The sequence below is a fragment of the Symphalangus syndactylus genome, chromosome 17, assembly GCF_028878055.3.
Source record: "Symphalangus syndactylus isolate Jambi chromosome 17, NHGRI_mSymSyn1-v2.1_pri, whole genome shotgun sequence".
In the NCBI taxonomy this organism is placed as follows: Eukaryota; Metazoa; Chordata; class Mammalia; order Primates; family Hylobatidae; genus Symphalangus; species Symphalangus syndactylus.
Genome location: NC_072439.2, coordinates 7,644,871 through 7,659,379, shown reverse-complemented (window position 1 = coordinate 7,659,379; position 14,509 = coordinate 7,644,871).

The window sequence follows — 14,509 nt, the reverse complement described above, 5'->3', positions numbered from 1 at the left end:
TTTCTGTAGAAAATGCAATTGGACATTCTGAGCGCTAACAGGCCTATATTGGGAAAAAGAATATCTACAAATAAAAACTACAGAGAAGCATTCTGTGAAACTTGTTTCTGTTCTGTGCATTCAACTAAAAGTGTTGAACCTTAGTTTTGATTGAGCCGTTCTGAAACACTCTTTCTGTAGAAAATGCAAGTGGACATTTGGAGCGCTAAGATAGTAATAGTGGAAAAAAGAATATCTCCAAATAAAAACTACACAGAAGCATTCTCTGAAACTCCTTTCTGTTCTCTGCATTCAACTAACAGAGCTGAGCCTTACTTTTGAAGGAGCAGTTCTGAAACACTCTTTGTGTAGAAACTGCCAGTGGAAATTCAGAGCGCTAAGAGGGTAATAGTCGAAAAAGGAATATCTTCAACTAAATACTACACAGAAGCATTCTGTGAAACTTCTTTCTGTTCTGTGCATTCAACTAAAAGAGTTGAAACTTAGTTTTGATTGAGCCGTTCTGAAACACTCTTTCTGTAGAAAATGAAAGTGGAGATTCGGAGAGCTAAGAGGGTAATAGTGGAAAAAGGAATATCTTAAAATATAAACTACACAGAATCATTCTGTGAAACTTCTTTCTGATATGTGCATTCAGCTAACAGAGTTAAACCATAGTTTTGATAGAGCAGTTCTGAACACTCTTTCTGTAGAAAATGCAACTGGACATTTGGAGTGCTAAGAGTTTAGTAGTGGAAAAAGGAATATATTCAAATATAAGCTACACAGAAGCATTCTGTGAAACTTCATTCTGATCTGAGCATTCAGCTAACAGTGTTAAACCATACTTTTGATTGAGGAGATTTGAAACACTCTGTGTGTAGAAAATGCAACTGGACATTCGGAGCGCTAAGTGGGTAATAATGGAAAAATGAACATGTTCAAATATAAACTACACAGAAGCATTGTATGAAACTTCTTTCTGTTCTGTGCATTCAGGTAACAGAGTTGAGCCTTACTTTTGATTGAGCCGTTCTGAAACACTCTTTCTGTAGAAACTGCAATTGGACATTCAGAGGGCTAAGAGGCCTCTATTGGGAAAAATAATATCTTCAAATAAAAACTACACAGCAGCATTGTGTGAAACTTATTTCTGATATGTGCATTCAGCTAACACAGCTAAACCATACTTTTGATTGCGCAGTTCTGAACACTCTTTCTGTAGAAAATGTAAGTGGACATTCGGAGCGCTAATACGGTAATAGTGGGAAAAGGAATATATGAAATTATAAACTACACAGAAGCATTCTGTGAAACTTCTCTCAGTTCTGTGCATTCAACTAACTGATTTGAACCTTGCTTTTGATGGAGCCCTTGTGAAACACTCTTTCTGTAGAAACTGCAATCGGACATTCTGACCGCTAAAAGGCCTATATTGGGAAAAAGAATATCTACAAATAAAAACTACACAGAAGAATTCTGTGAAACTTCTTTCGGATCTGTGCATTGAACTAACAGAGTAAAACCATACTTTTGATTGAGCCGTTCTGAACACTCTTTCTGTAGAAAATGTAAGTGGACATTCAGAGCGCTAAGAGGGTAATAGTTGAAAAAGGAATATATTCAAATAAAATACACAGAAGCATTCTTTGAAACTTCTTTCTGTTCTGTGCATTCAACTAACAGAGTTGAACCTTACTTTTGATTGAGCCGTTCTGAAACACTCTTTCTGTAGAAACTGCAATTGGACATTCTAAGCGCTAAGAGGCCAACATTGTTAAAAAGCATATCTTCAAATAAAAACTACACAGAAGCATTCTGTTAAACTTATTTCTGATCAGTGCATTCAGTTAACAGAGCTCAACCATACTTTTGATTGAGCAGTTATGAAACACTCGTTCTGTAGAAAATGCAAGTGGACATTCGGAGCGCTAAGATTGTAATAGAGGAAAAGGGAATATCTCCAAATAAAAACTACACAGAAGCATTCTCTGAGACTCCTTTCTGTTCTCTGCATTCAACTAACAGAGTTTAGCCTTACTTTTGAAGGAGCAGTTCTGAAACACTCTCTGTGTAGAAACTGCCAGTGGATATTCGGAGCGCTAAGTGGGTAATAGTAAAAAAGGAATATCTTCAACTAAATACTACACAGAATCATTCTGTGAAACTTCTTTCTGATATGTGCATTCAGCTAACAGAGTTAAACCATAGTTTTGATAGAGCAGTTCTGAACACTCTTTCTGTAGAAAATGCAACTGGACATTTTGAGCGCTAAGAGTTTAGTAGTGGAAAAAGGAATATATTCAAATATAAGTTACACAGAAGCATTCTGTGAAACTTCATTCTGATCTGAGCATTCAGCTAACAGAGTTAAAGCATACTTTTGATTGTGGAGATTTGAAACACTCTGTCTGTAGAAAATGCAACTGGACATTCGGAGCGCTAAGTGGGTAATAATGGAAAAAGGAATATGTTCAAATATAAACTACACAGAAGCATTGTATGAAACTTCTTTATGTTCTGTGCATTCAACTAACAGAGTTGAACCTTACTTTTGATTGAGCCGTTCTGAAACACTCTTTCTGTAGAAACTGCAATTGGACATTCTGAGCGCTAAGAGGCCTATATTGGGAAAAATAATATCTTCAAATAAAAACTACACAGCAGCATTGTGTGAAACTTATTTCTGATATGTGCATTCAGCTAACAGAGCTAAACCATACTTTTGATTGCGCAGTTCTGAACACTCTTTCTATAGAAAATGCAAGTGGACATTCGGAGCGCTAATACGGTAATAGTGGGAAAAGGAATATATGAAATTATAAAATACACAGAAGCATTCTGTGAAACTTCTTTCAGTTCTGTGCATTCAACTAACTGATTTGAACCTTACTTTTGATGGAGCCGTTGTGAAACACTCTTTCTGTAGAAACTGCAAACGGACATTCTGACCGCTAAAAGTCCTATATTGGGAAAAAGAATATCTACAATTAAAAACTACACAGAAGCATTCTGTGAAACTTCTTTCGGATCTGTGCATTGAACTAACAGAGTAAAACCATACTTTTGATTGAGCCGTTCTGAACACACTTTCTGTAGAAAATGTAAGTGGACATTCAGAGCGCTAAGAGGGTAATAGTTGAAAAAGGAATATATTCAAATAAAAAGTACACAGAAGCATTCTGTGAAACTTCTTTCTGTTCTGTGCATTCAACTAACAGAGTTGAACCTTACATTTGATTGAGCCGTTCTGAAACACTCTTTCTATAGAAACTGCAATTGGACATTCTGAGCGCTAAGAGTTTAGTAGTGGAAAAAGGAATATATTCAAATATAAGTTACACAGAAGCATTCTGTGAAACTTCATTCTGATCTGAGCATTCAGCTAACAGAGTTAAAGCATACTTTTGATTGTGGAGATTTGAAACACTCTGTCTGTAGAAAATGCAACTGGACATTCGGAGCGCTACGTGGGTAATAATGGAAAAAGGAATATGTTCAAATATAAACTACACAGAAGCATTGTATGAAACTTCTTTCTGATCTCTGCATTCAACTAACAGAGTTAAACCATACTTTTGATTGAGCAGTTCTGAAACACTCTTTCTGTAGAAAATGCAACTGGACATTTGGAGCGGCAAGTGGGTAATAGTGGAAAAAGTAATATCTTCAAATATCAACTACACAGAATCATTCTGTGAAACTTCTTTCTGATCTGTGCATTCAGCTAACAGAATTAAACCATACTTTTGATTGAGCAGCTCTGAACACTCTTTCTGTAGAAAATGCAACTGGGCATTTGGAGCGCTAAGAGGGTAGTAGTGGAAAAAGGGATATATTCAAATACAAACTACACAGAAGCATTCTGTGAAACTTCTTTCTGTTCTTTGCATTCAACTAACTGAGTTGAACCTTACTTTTGATGCAGCCGTTCTGAAACACTCTTTCTGTAGAAACTGCAATTGGACATTCTGAGCGCTAAGAGGCCTATATTGGGAAAAAGAATATCTTCAAATAAAAACTACACAGAAGCATTCTGTTAAACTTATTTCTGATATTGGCATTCAGCTAATAGAGTTAAACCACAGTTTGATTGAGCAGTTCTGAACACTCTTTCTGTAGAAAATGCAAGTGGACATTCGGAGCGCTAAGAGGGTAATAGTGGAAAAAGGAATATATTCAAATATAAACTACACAGAAGCATTCTGTGAAACTTCTTTCTGTTCTGTGCATTCAACTAAAAGAGTTGAACCTTACTTTTGATTGAGCAGTTCTGAAACACTCTTTCTGTAGATAATGCAACTGGACATTTGGAGCGCTAAGTGGGTAATAGTGGAAAAAGGAATATCTTCAAATATAAACTACACAGAAGCATTGTATGAAACTTCTTTCTGTTCTGTGCATTCAACTAACACTATTGAACCTTATGTTTGATTGAACAGTTTTGTAACACTCTTTCTGTAGATACTGCAATTGGACATTCAGAGCGCTAAGTGGCCTATATTGGGAAAAAGAATTTCTTCAAATAAAAACTACACAGAAGCATTCTGTGAAACTTCTTTCTGATCTGTTCATACAGCTAACAGAGTTAAACCATTCTTTTGATTGAGCAGTTCTGAACACTCTTTCTGTAGAAAATGCAACTGGACATTTGGAGCGCTAAGAGTGTAGTAGTGGAAAAAGGGATGTATTCATATATAAACTACACAGAAGCATTCTGTGAAACTTCTTTCTGTTCTTTGCATTCAACTAACTGAGTTGAACCTTACTTTTGATGCAGCCGTTCTGAAACACTCTTTCTGTAGAAACTGTAATTGGACATTCTGAGCGCTAAGAGGGCTATATTGGGAAAAAGAATATCTTCAAATAAAAACTACACAGAAGCATTCTGTGAAACTTATTTCTGATATTGGCATTCAACTAATAGAGTAAAACCATACTTTTGATTGAGCCGTTCTGAACACTCTTTCTGTAGAAAATGCAAGTGGACATTCTTAGCGCTAAGACGGTAATACTAGAAAAAGTAATATCTTCAAATATAAACTACACAGAATCATTCTGTGAAACTTCTTTCTGATCTGTGCATTCAGCTAACAGAATTAAACCATACTTTTCATTGAGCAGTTCTGAACACTCTTTCTGTAGAAAATGCAACTGGACATTTTGAGCGCTAAGAGGGTAGTAGTGGAAAAAGGATTATATTCAAATATAAACTACACAGAAGCATTCTGTGAAACTTCTTTCTGATCTGAGCATTCAGCTAACAGAGTTAAACCATACTTTTGACTGAGCAGTTTTGAAACACTCTGTCTGTAGAAAATGCAACTGGACATTCGGAGCGCTAAGTGGGTAATAGTGGAAAAAGGAATATGTTCAAATATAAACTACACAGAAGCATTGTATGAAATATCTTTCTGTTCTGTACATTCAACTAACAGAGTTGAAACTTACTTTTGATTGAGCCGTTCTGAAACACTCTTTCTGTAGAAACAGCAATTGGACATTCTGAGCCCTAAGAGGCCTATATTGGGAAAAATAATATATTCAAATAAAAACTACACAGAAGCATTGTGTGAAACTTATTTCTCATATGTGCGTTCAGCTAACAGAGTTAAACCATACTTTTGATTGCGCAGTTCTGAACCCTCTTTCTGTAGAAAATGCAATGTACATTCGGCGCGCTAAGAGGGTAATAGTGGAAAAAGCAATATATTCAAATATAAACTACACAGAAGCATTCTGTGAAACTTCTTTCTGTTCTTTGCATTCAACTAACTGAGTTGAACCTTGCTTTTGATTGAGCCGTTCTGGAACACTCTTTCTGTAGAAAATGCAATTGGACATTCTGAGCGCTAACAGGCCTATATTGGGAAAAAGAATATCTACAAATAAAAACTACAGAGAAGCATTCTGTGAAACTTGTTTCTGTTCTGTGCATTCAACTAAAAGTGTTGAACCTTAGTTTTGATTGAGCCGTTCTGAAACACTCTTTCTGTAGAAAATGCAAGTGGACATTTGGAGCGCTAAGATAGTAATAGTGGAAAAAAGAATATCTCCAAATAAAAACTACACAGAAGCATTCTCTGAAACTCCTTTCTGTTCTCTGCATTCAACTAACAGAGCTGAGCCTTACTTTTGAAGGAGCAGTTCTGAAACACTCTTTGTGTAGAAACTGCCAGTGGAAATTCAGAGCGCTAAGAGGGTAATAGTCGAAAAAGGAATATCTTCAACTAAATACTACACAGAAGCATTCTGTGAAACTTCTTTCTGTTCTGTGCATTCAACTAAAAGAGTTGAAACTTAGTTTTGATTGAGCCGTTCTGAAACACTCTTTCTGTAGAAAATGAAAGTGGAGATTCGGAGAGCTAAGAGGGTAATAGTGGAAAAAGGAATATCTTAAAATATAAACTACACAGAATCATTCTGTGAAACTTCTTTCTGATATGTGCATTCAGCTAACAGAGTTAAACCATAGTTTTGATAGAGCAGTTCTGAACACTCTTTCTGTAGAAAATGCAACTGGACATTTGGAGTGCTAAGAGTTTAGTAGTGGAAAAAGGAATATATTCAAATATAAGCTACACAGAAGCATTCTGTGAAACTTCATTCTGATCTGAGCATTCAGCTAACAGTGTTAAACCATACTTTTGATTGAGGAGATTTGAAACACTCTGTGTGTAGAAAATGCAACTGGACATTCGGAGCGCTAAGTGGGTAATAATGGAAAAATGAACATGTTCAAATATAAACTACACAGAAGCATTGTATGAAACTTCTTTCTGTTCTGTGCATTCAGGTAACAGAGTTGAGCCTTACTTTTGATTGAGCCGTTCTGAAACACTCTTTCTGTAGAAACTGCAATTGGACATTCAGAGGGCTAAGAGGCCTCTATTGGGAAAAATAATATCTTCAAATAAAAACTACACAGCAGCATTGTGTGAAACTTATTTCTGATATGTGCATTCAGCTAACACAGCTAAACCATACTTTTGATTGCGCAGTTCTGAACACTCTTTCTGTAGAAAATGTAAGTGGACATTCGGAGCGCTAATACGGTAATAGTGGGAAAAGGAATATATGAAATTATAAACTACACAGAAGCATTCTGTGAAACTTCTCTCAGTTCTGTGCATTCAACTAACTGATTTGAACCTTGCTTTTGATGGAGCCCTTGTGAAACACTCTTTCTGTAGAAACTGCAATCGGACATTCTGACCGCTAAAAGGCCTATATTGGGAAAAAGAATATCTACAAATAAAAACTACACAGAAGAATTCTGTGAAACTTCTTTCGGATCTGTGCATTGAACTAACAGAGTAAAACCATACTTTTGATTGAGCCGTTCTGAACACTCTTTCTGTAGAAAATGTAAGTGGACATTCAGAGCGCTAAGAGGGTAATAGTTGAAAAAGGAATATATTCAAATAAAATACACAGAAGCATTCTTTGAAACTTCTTTCTGTTCTGTGCATTCAACTAACAGAGTTGAACCTTACTTTTGATTGAGCCGTTCTGAAACACTCTTTCTGTAGAAACTGCAATTGGACATTCTAAGCGCTAAGAGGCCAACATTGTTAAAAAGCATATCTTCAAATAAAAACTACACAGAAGCATTCTGTTAAACTTATTTCTGATCAGTGCATTCAGTTAACAGAGCTCAACCATACTTTTGATTGAGCAGTTATGAAACACTCGTTCTGTAGAAAATGCAAGTGGACATTCGGAGCGCTAAGATTGTAATAGAGGAAAAGGGAATATCTCCAAATAAAAACTACACAGAAGCATTCTCTGAGACTCCTTTCTGTTCTCTGCATTCAACTAACAGAGTTTAGCCTTACTTTTGAAGGAGCAGTTCTGAAACACTCTCTGTGTAGAAACTGCCAGTGGATATTCGGAGCGCTAAGTGGGTAATAGTAAAAAAGGAATATCTTCAACTAAATACTACACAGAATCATTCTGTGAAACTTCTTTCTGATATGTGCATTCAGCTAACAGAGTTAAACCATAGTTTTGATAGAGCAGTTCTGAACACTCTTTCTGTAGAAAATGCAACTGGACATTTTGAGCGCTAAGAGTTTAGTAGTGGAAAAAGGAATATATTCAAATATAAGTTACACAGAAGCATTCTGTGAAACTTCATTCTGATCTGAGCATTCAGCTAACAGAGTTAAAGCATACTTTTGATTGTGGAGATTTGAAACACTCTGTCTGTAGAAAATGCAACTGGACATTCGGAGCGCTAAGTGGGTAATAATGGAAAAAGGAATATGTTCAAATATAAACTACACAGAAGCATTGTATGAAACTTCTTTATGTTCTGTGCATTCAACTAACAGAGTTGAACCTTACTTTTGATTGAGCCGTTCTGAAACACTCTTTCTGTAGAAACTGCAATTGGACATTCTGAGCGCTAAGAGGCCTATATTGGGAAAAATAATATCTTCAAATAAAAACTACACAGCAGCATTGTGTGAAACTTATTTCTGATATGTGCATTCAGCTAACAGAGCTAAACCATACTTTTGATTGCGCAGTTCTGAACACTCTTTCTGTAGAAAATGCAAGTGGACATTCGGAGCGCTAATACGGTAATAGTGGGAAAAGGAATATATGAAATTATAAAATACACAGAAGCATTCTGTGAAACTTCTTTCAGTTCTGTGCATTCAACTAACTGATTTGAACCTTACTTTTGATGGAGCCGTTGTGAAACACTCTTTCTGTAGAAACTGCAAACGGACATTCTGACCGCTAAAAGTCCTATATTGGGAAAAAGAATATCTACAATTAAAAACTACACAGAAGCATTCTGTGAAACTTCTTTCGGATCTGTGCATTGAACTAACAGAGTAAAACCATACTTTTGATTGAGCCGTTCTGAACACACTTTCTGTAGAAAATGTAAGTGGACATTCAGAGCGCTAAGAGGGTAATAGTTGAAAAAGGAATATATTCAAATAAAAAGTACACAGAAGCATTCTGTGAAACTTCTTTCTGTTCTGTGCATTCAACTAACAGAGTTGAACCTTACATTTGATTGAGCCGTTCTGAAACACTCTTTCTATAGAAACTGCAATTGGACATTCTGAGCGCTAAGAGTTTAGTAGTGGAAAAAGGAATATATTCAAATATAAGTTACACAGAAGCATTCTGTGAAACTTCATTCTGATCTGAGCATTCAGCTAACAGAGTTAAAGCATACTTTTGATTGTGGAGATTTGAAACACTCTGTCTGTAGAAAATGCAACTGGACATTCGGAGCGCTACGTGGGTAATAATGGAAAAAGGAATATGTTCAAATATAAACTACACAGAAGCATTGTATGAAACTTCTTTCTCATCTCTGCATTCAACTAACAGAGTTAAACCATACTTTTGATTGAGCAGTTCTGAAACACTCTTTCTGTAGAAAATGCAACTGGACATTTGGAGCGGCAAGTGGGTAATAGTGGAAAAAGTAATATCTTCAAATATCAACTACACAGAATCATTCTGTGAAACTTCTTTCTGATCTGTGCATTCAGCTAACAGAATTAAACCATACTTTTGATTGAGCAGCTCTGAACACTCTTTCTGTAGAAAATGCAACTGGGCATTTGGAGCGCTAAGAGGGTAGTAGTGGAAAAAGGGATATATTCAAATACAAACTACACAGAAGCATTCTGTGAAACTTCTTTCTGTTCTTTGCATTCAACTAACTGAGTTGAACCTTACTTTTGATGCAGCCGTTCTGAAACACTCTTTCTGTAGAAACTGCAATTGGACATTCTGAGCGCTAAGAGGCCTATATTGGGAAAAAGAATATCTTCAAATAAAAACTACACAGAAGCATTCTGTTAAACTTATTTCTGATATTGGCATTCAGCTAATAGAGTTAAACCACAGTTTGATTGAGCAGTTCTGAACACTCTTTCTGTAGAAAATGCAAGTGGACATTCGGAGCGCTAAGAGGGTAATAGTGGAAAAAGGAATATATTCAAATATAAACTACACAGAAGCATTCTGTGAAACTTCTTTCTGTTCTGTGCATTCAACTAAAAGAGTTGAACCTTACTTTTGATTGAGCAGTTCTGAAACACTCTTTCTGTAGATAATGCAACTGGACATTTGGAGCGCTAAGTGGGTAATAGTGGAAAAAGGAATATCTTCAAATATAAACTACACAGAAGCATTGTATGAAACTTCTTTCTGTTCTGTGCATTCAACTAACACTATTGAACCTTATGTTTGATTGAACAGTTTTGTAACACTCTTTCTGTAGATACTGCAATTGGACATTCAGAGCGCTAAGTGGCCTATATTGGGAAAAAGAATTTCTTCAAATAAAAACTACACAGAAGCATTCTGTGAAACTTCTTTCTGATCTGTTCATACAGCTAACAGAGTTAAACCATTCTTTTGATTGAGCAGTTCTGACCACTCTTTCTGTAGAAAATGCAAGTGGACATTCGGAGCGCTAAGATTGTAATAGTGGAAAATGGAATATCTCCAAATAAAAACTACACAGAAGCATTCTCTGAAACTCCTTTCTGTTCTCTGCATTCAACTAACAGAGCTGAGCCTTACTTTTGAAGTAGCAGTTCTGAAACACTCTTTGTGTAGAAACTGCCAGTGGACATTCGGAGCGCTAAGACGGTAATAGTCGAAAAAGGAATATCTTCAACTAAATACTACACTGAAGCATTCTGTGAAACTTCTTTCTGTTCTGTGCATTCAACTAAAAGAGTTGAACCTTAGTTTTGATTGAGCCGTTCTGAAACACTCTTTCTGTAGAAAATGCAAGTGGAGATTCGGAGCGCTAAGAGGGTAATAGTGGAAAAAGTAATATCTTCAAATATCAACTACACAGAATCATTCTGTGAAACTTCTTTCTGATCTGTGCATTCAGCTAACAGAGTTAAACCATACTTTTGATTGAGCAGTTCTGAACACTCTTTCTGTAGGAAATGCAACTGGACATTTGGAGCGCTAAGAGGGTAGTAGTGGAAAAAGGAATATATTCAAATATAAACTACACAGAAGCATTCTGTGAAACTTCTTTCTGATCTGAGCATTGAGCTAACAGAGTTAAACCATACTTTTGACTGAGCAGTTTTGAAACACTCTGTCTGTAGAAAATGCAACTGGACATTCGGATCGCTAAGTGGGTAACAGTGGAAAAAGTAATATGTTCAAATATGAACTACACAGAAGCATTGTATGAAACTTCTTTCTGTTCTGTGCATTCAACTAACAGTGTTGAACCTTACTTTTGATTGAGCCGTTCTGAAACACTCTTTCTGTAGAAACTGCAATTGGACATTCTGAGCGCTAAGAGGCCTATATTGGGAAAAATAGTATCTTCAAATAAAAACTACACAGAAGCATTGTGTGAAACTTATTTCTGATATGTGCATTCAGCTAACAGAATTAAACCATACTTTTGATTGCGCAGTTCTGAACACTCTTTCTGTAGAAAATGCAAGTGGACATTCGGAGCGCTAAGAGGGTAATAGTGAAAAAGGAATATATTCAAATCTAAACTACACAGAAGCATTCTGTGAAACTTCGTTCTGTTCTTTGCCTTCAACTAAAAGAGTTGAACTATATTTTTGATTGAGCCTTTCTGAAACACTCTTCCTGTAGAAACATTCAGGCTGTAGATATCACCAGTGTACCTTGCCTTCTTGGTAATTATGACATAATCTTTCTTCCTCCCCTGGCCACTCTCAGCCTTGGAAGTTACTGGCTAGTGGATAGTAGATACTGGATGAGCCATCACACGGTGGCCCTGGCACAGAAAGCCTGGGTGACACGGCTCCACACAGCATAATTCAGACGGGCTGTGGGAAATATCATGTGGGGAAGCAATGTCGTTTCAACAAAGAACTCAGCAGGATAAATACGACCAATCTCATGTCTCACAAATGATCACTTGTGTCTGAATGTCTTCCATTTCTGTTCGTATTCATGCCTTATGGGTTAAGTCTCATCCCCAAGTATGTTTCTAGTGAATATGAAAGACCCTATTGTCACATATTTCTTTCTTTATATGCAACTACCACCATTTCATTAACTTTTGCTTAAAGGAACAATTTTTAAAAGTAATCTGACATGTTACTTTACCATTTTTTGATCAATTTATTTTGTGTCTTCTTTACATATATTTTGAAGGGCCATATCTGAAACAGAACTTTCCTTTTTCATTAAAAAAACTAGCATATGTGGGCTATGTGCCTTTATATTCATTTTATTGACTATTTTACAATGAACAGTCTTATATTTTACTTTATACTAATTCCTCCAGATTAATGACAAGTATTTAACCTAACATATTGATCCATCTCACTTAATATTAGTTTAACTTCAATTAATTCCTTACTTTTTACTCATAATCAACATTTTTCCTGATGAGAAATTAAGAAAGAAGATATGTTTGGCACCTCTGTCCATATCTTTGCCCATTTCTTACTCCTCTAAGAAGGCAAGAGATTCTAATCTGATTACACATTACCAATTAATTGGGCCACATTTACTTGTGGGCCATCTGGCTGAATATTTTTTAATCATGAGCAAACCATGGTGCTCTTCTTCTCTCTTGCCCCTGCCTTAACGCAGTAAGGCATTTTCCTTGGCTTATTTCCTTCTCATTGCAGCAGAGTTGAAATGTGAGACGGGGTGTAGCTTCTCCTAACCCCTGGCACATCATCTGATGGAACTGAAGAGTGAGAAATGACCTCCACGGACCTGGAGCCTCAGCTTCAGGTCTCCACCGAGATGCCACATTGGAGGCAAGCTCAACGCAATGCCTTTATTAGAAACGTTTTTAAAAGGGAACCCGTATTCACGTTTGTCAGGACACTGCTTATCTCTCTAGTTGAACCCGTATAACTTACTTTATAAGATGGTAAGATACAAAGACTCTTAATCTTCCATCTACCAGGACTCTTGACATAAATTGAAAGCTCACTTATAACAGCTCTAGCATCCCAAGTGCCTTTGACTACACTCCAATTTAACTTATTGTTCAGTTTTTATATAAATGTCTTCCTTATATTGTGCTTAATTTTCTTATTAATTTAACATTTTCAGAAGAATACTCATTCTGAGAAGTTCACAAATCAGTTAGGCTTAAGTTTTTAAATAAATGTTTTCAAAATATTAAAGGCACACGTATGAAACAATGATACTAGACTTAATTATGGAGAGCAGCCTCCCCTACAAATTTCAGCCACAACACAAGAGCAGTAAGCAGATCAGTCCCCTCACCTTCATTCCAACATTTCAAGTGACTGGGGAAAGAATAGGGACAAAATAAAATAAATCAAAATAAAGGTTTCTTGTGGAACACTGAAAAATTATTATGTGCTAAAGTGTAAGAATGCTTTATATCCATCCCATCGTTTGTCCTGGGAGGTACTTTCTATTATTGATTTCATTTGACAAATGAGGAAACAGAGGTCTGAATAGGTAGAGAAACAATTGTCAACTTTCTACTTCTTAGTATAACTTTACTACCTCTGAGGCCTGCCTGCATTCCTGCACTGGGGTTTCATGGACATTGCTCGAGACCACTGGCCCTATGTCTGTCATCTTTTATGTTTCATTTATAAACACCCTCAGCTCTTGATCTGTGAGGGTCTTAATAAATAGAGCTGTATTAAATTTTTGCGCTTTAAAAATAATATATGATATTAAGAAATAGTATTTCTGATAACAGCTTAAGCCATAATATGAAGTGTGCTGATACAAGAGGAGTTTGTAGGTCTTAAAAAAAAAAACAAAAAAAAAACTAAGCTTTAATTTAGTACAAGTTTCTGACTTTCCTGCTAAAATTTATCTAGGAGTATATATAAAGAAAAGGCCTTATTGAATAAACTGGTAAATGCATCTCTCAAGTTTTATTTTATATTCAACATAATATGAAGTAAAAATAAAAATAAAATACAACTAAGAAATATAGCATTGGCTACTTTTCGAAACATTTCTCCACAAAATAGGGGGTAAAATATGAAAAAGTTTTGACACAATGTTTTGAGTCTCTATTTATTTATAACCTAAAGGAAATAAGAATTTGATATGCCTCAAGGAAAAAAAATCCAACGAAGAGTTTTTTTGTGGGGGAAAGAAAGCCTACTATCCAGCCTCAGAGATTAGATTTAAAAGCCAAAGAAAACTTTGTTAGATTATAGTGTGACAGAGCAAACCAATCTTTAAATCTACCAAAACACTTCTAGAATGCTAGAACACAGTATGTGTGAGAAAATAACAAGTGTTTTGAGAAACATCATTTTTTAATGTCCTAAACCACTGACTTACAACATATGAAAAGATGTGGCATGACACGAATTTGAGAATATATACTGTAGAACAGCTATTAACAAGCTTTTCTTGGTACTGAAGTGTGTTCCACAAAACAGTTTTTACTCTTACATGAAGAAGACAGTGAACCAAAGTAAATTAAACTACCAGAAACAGGTGTTAGCTTGACATTAAGAACCCACAAATCTACATTTGTTTCCATTCCTAAAAATCAGCTTTCAATTAATAA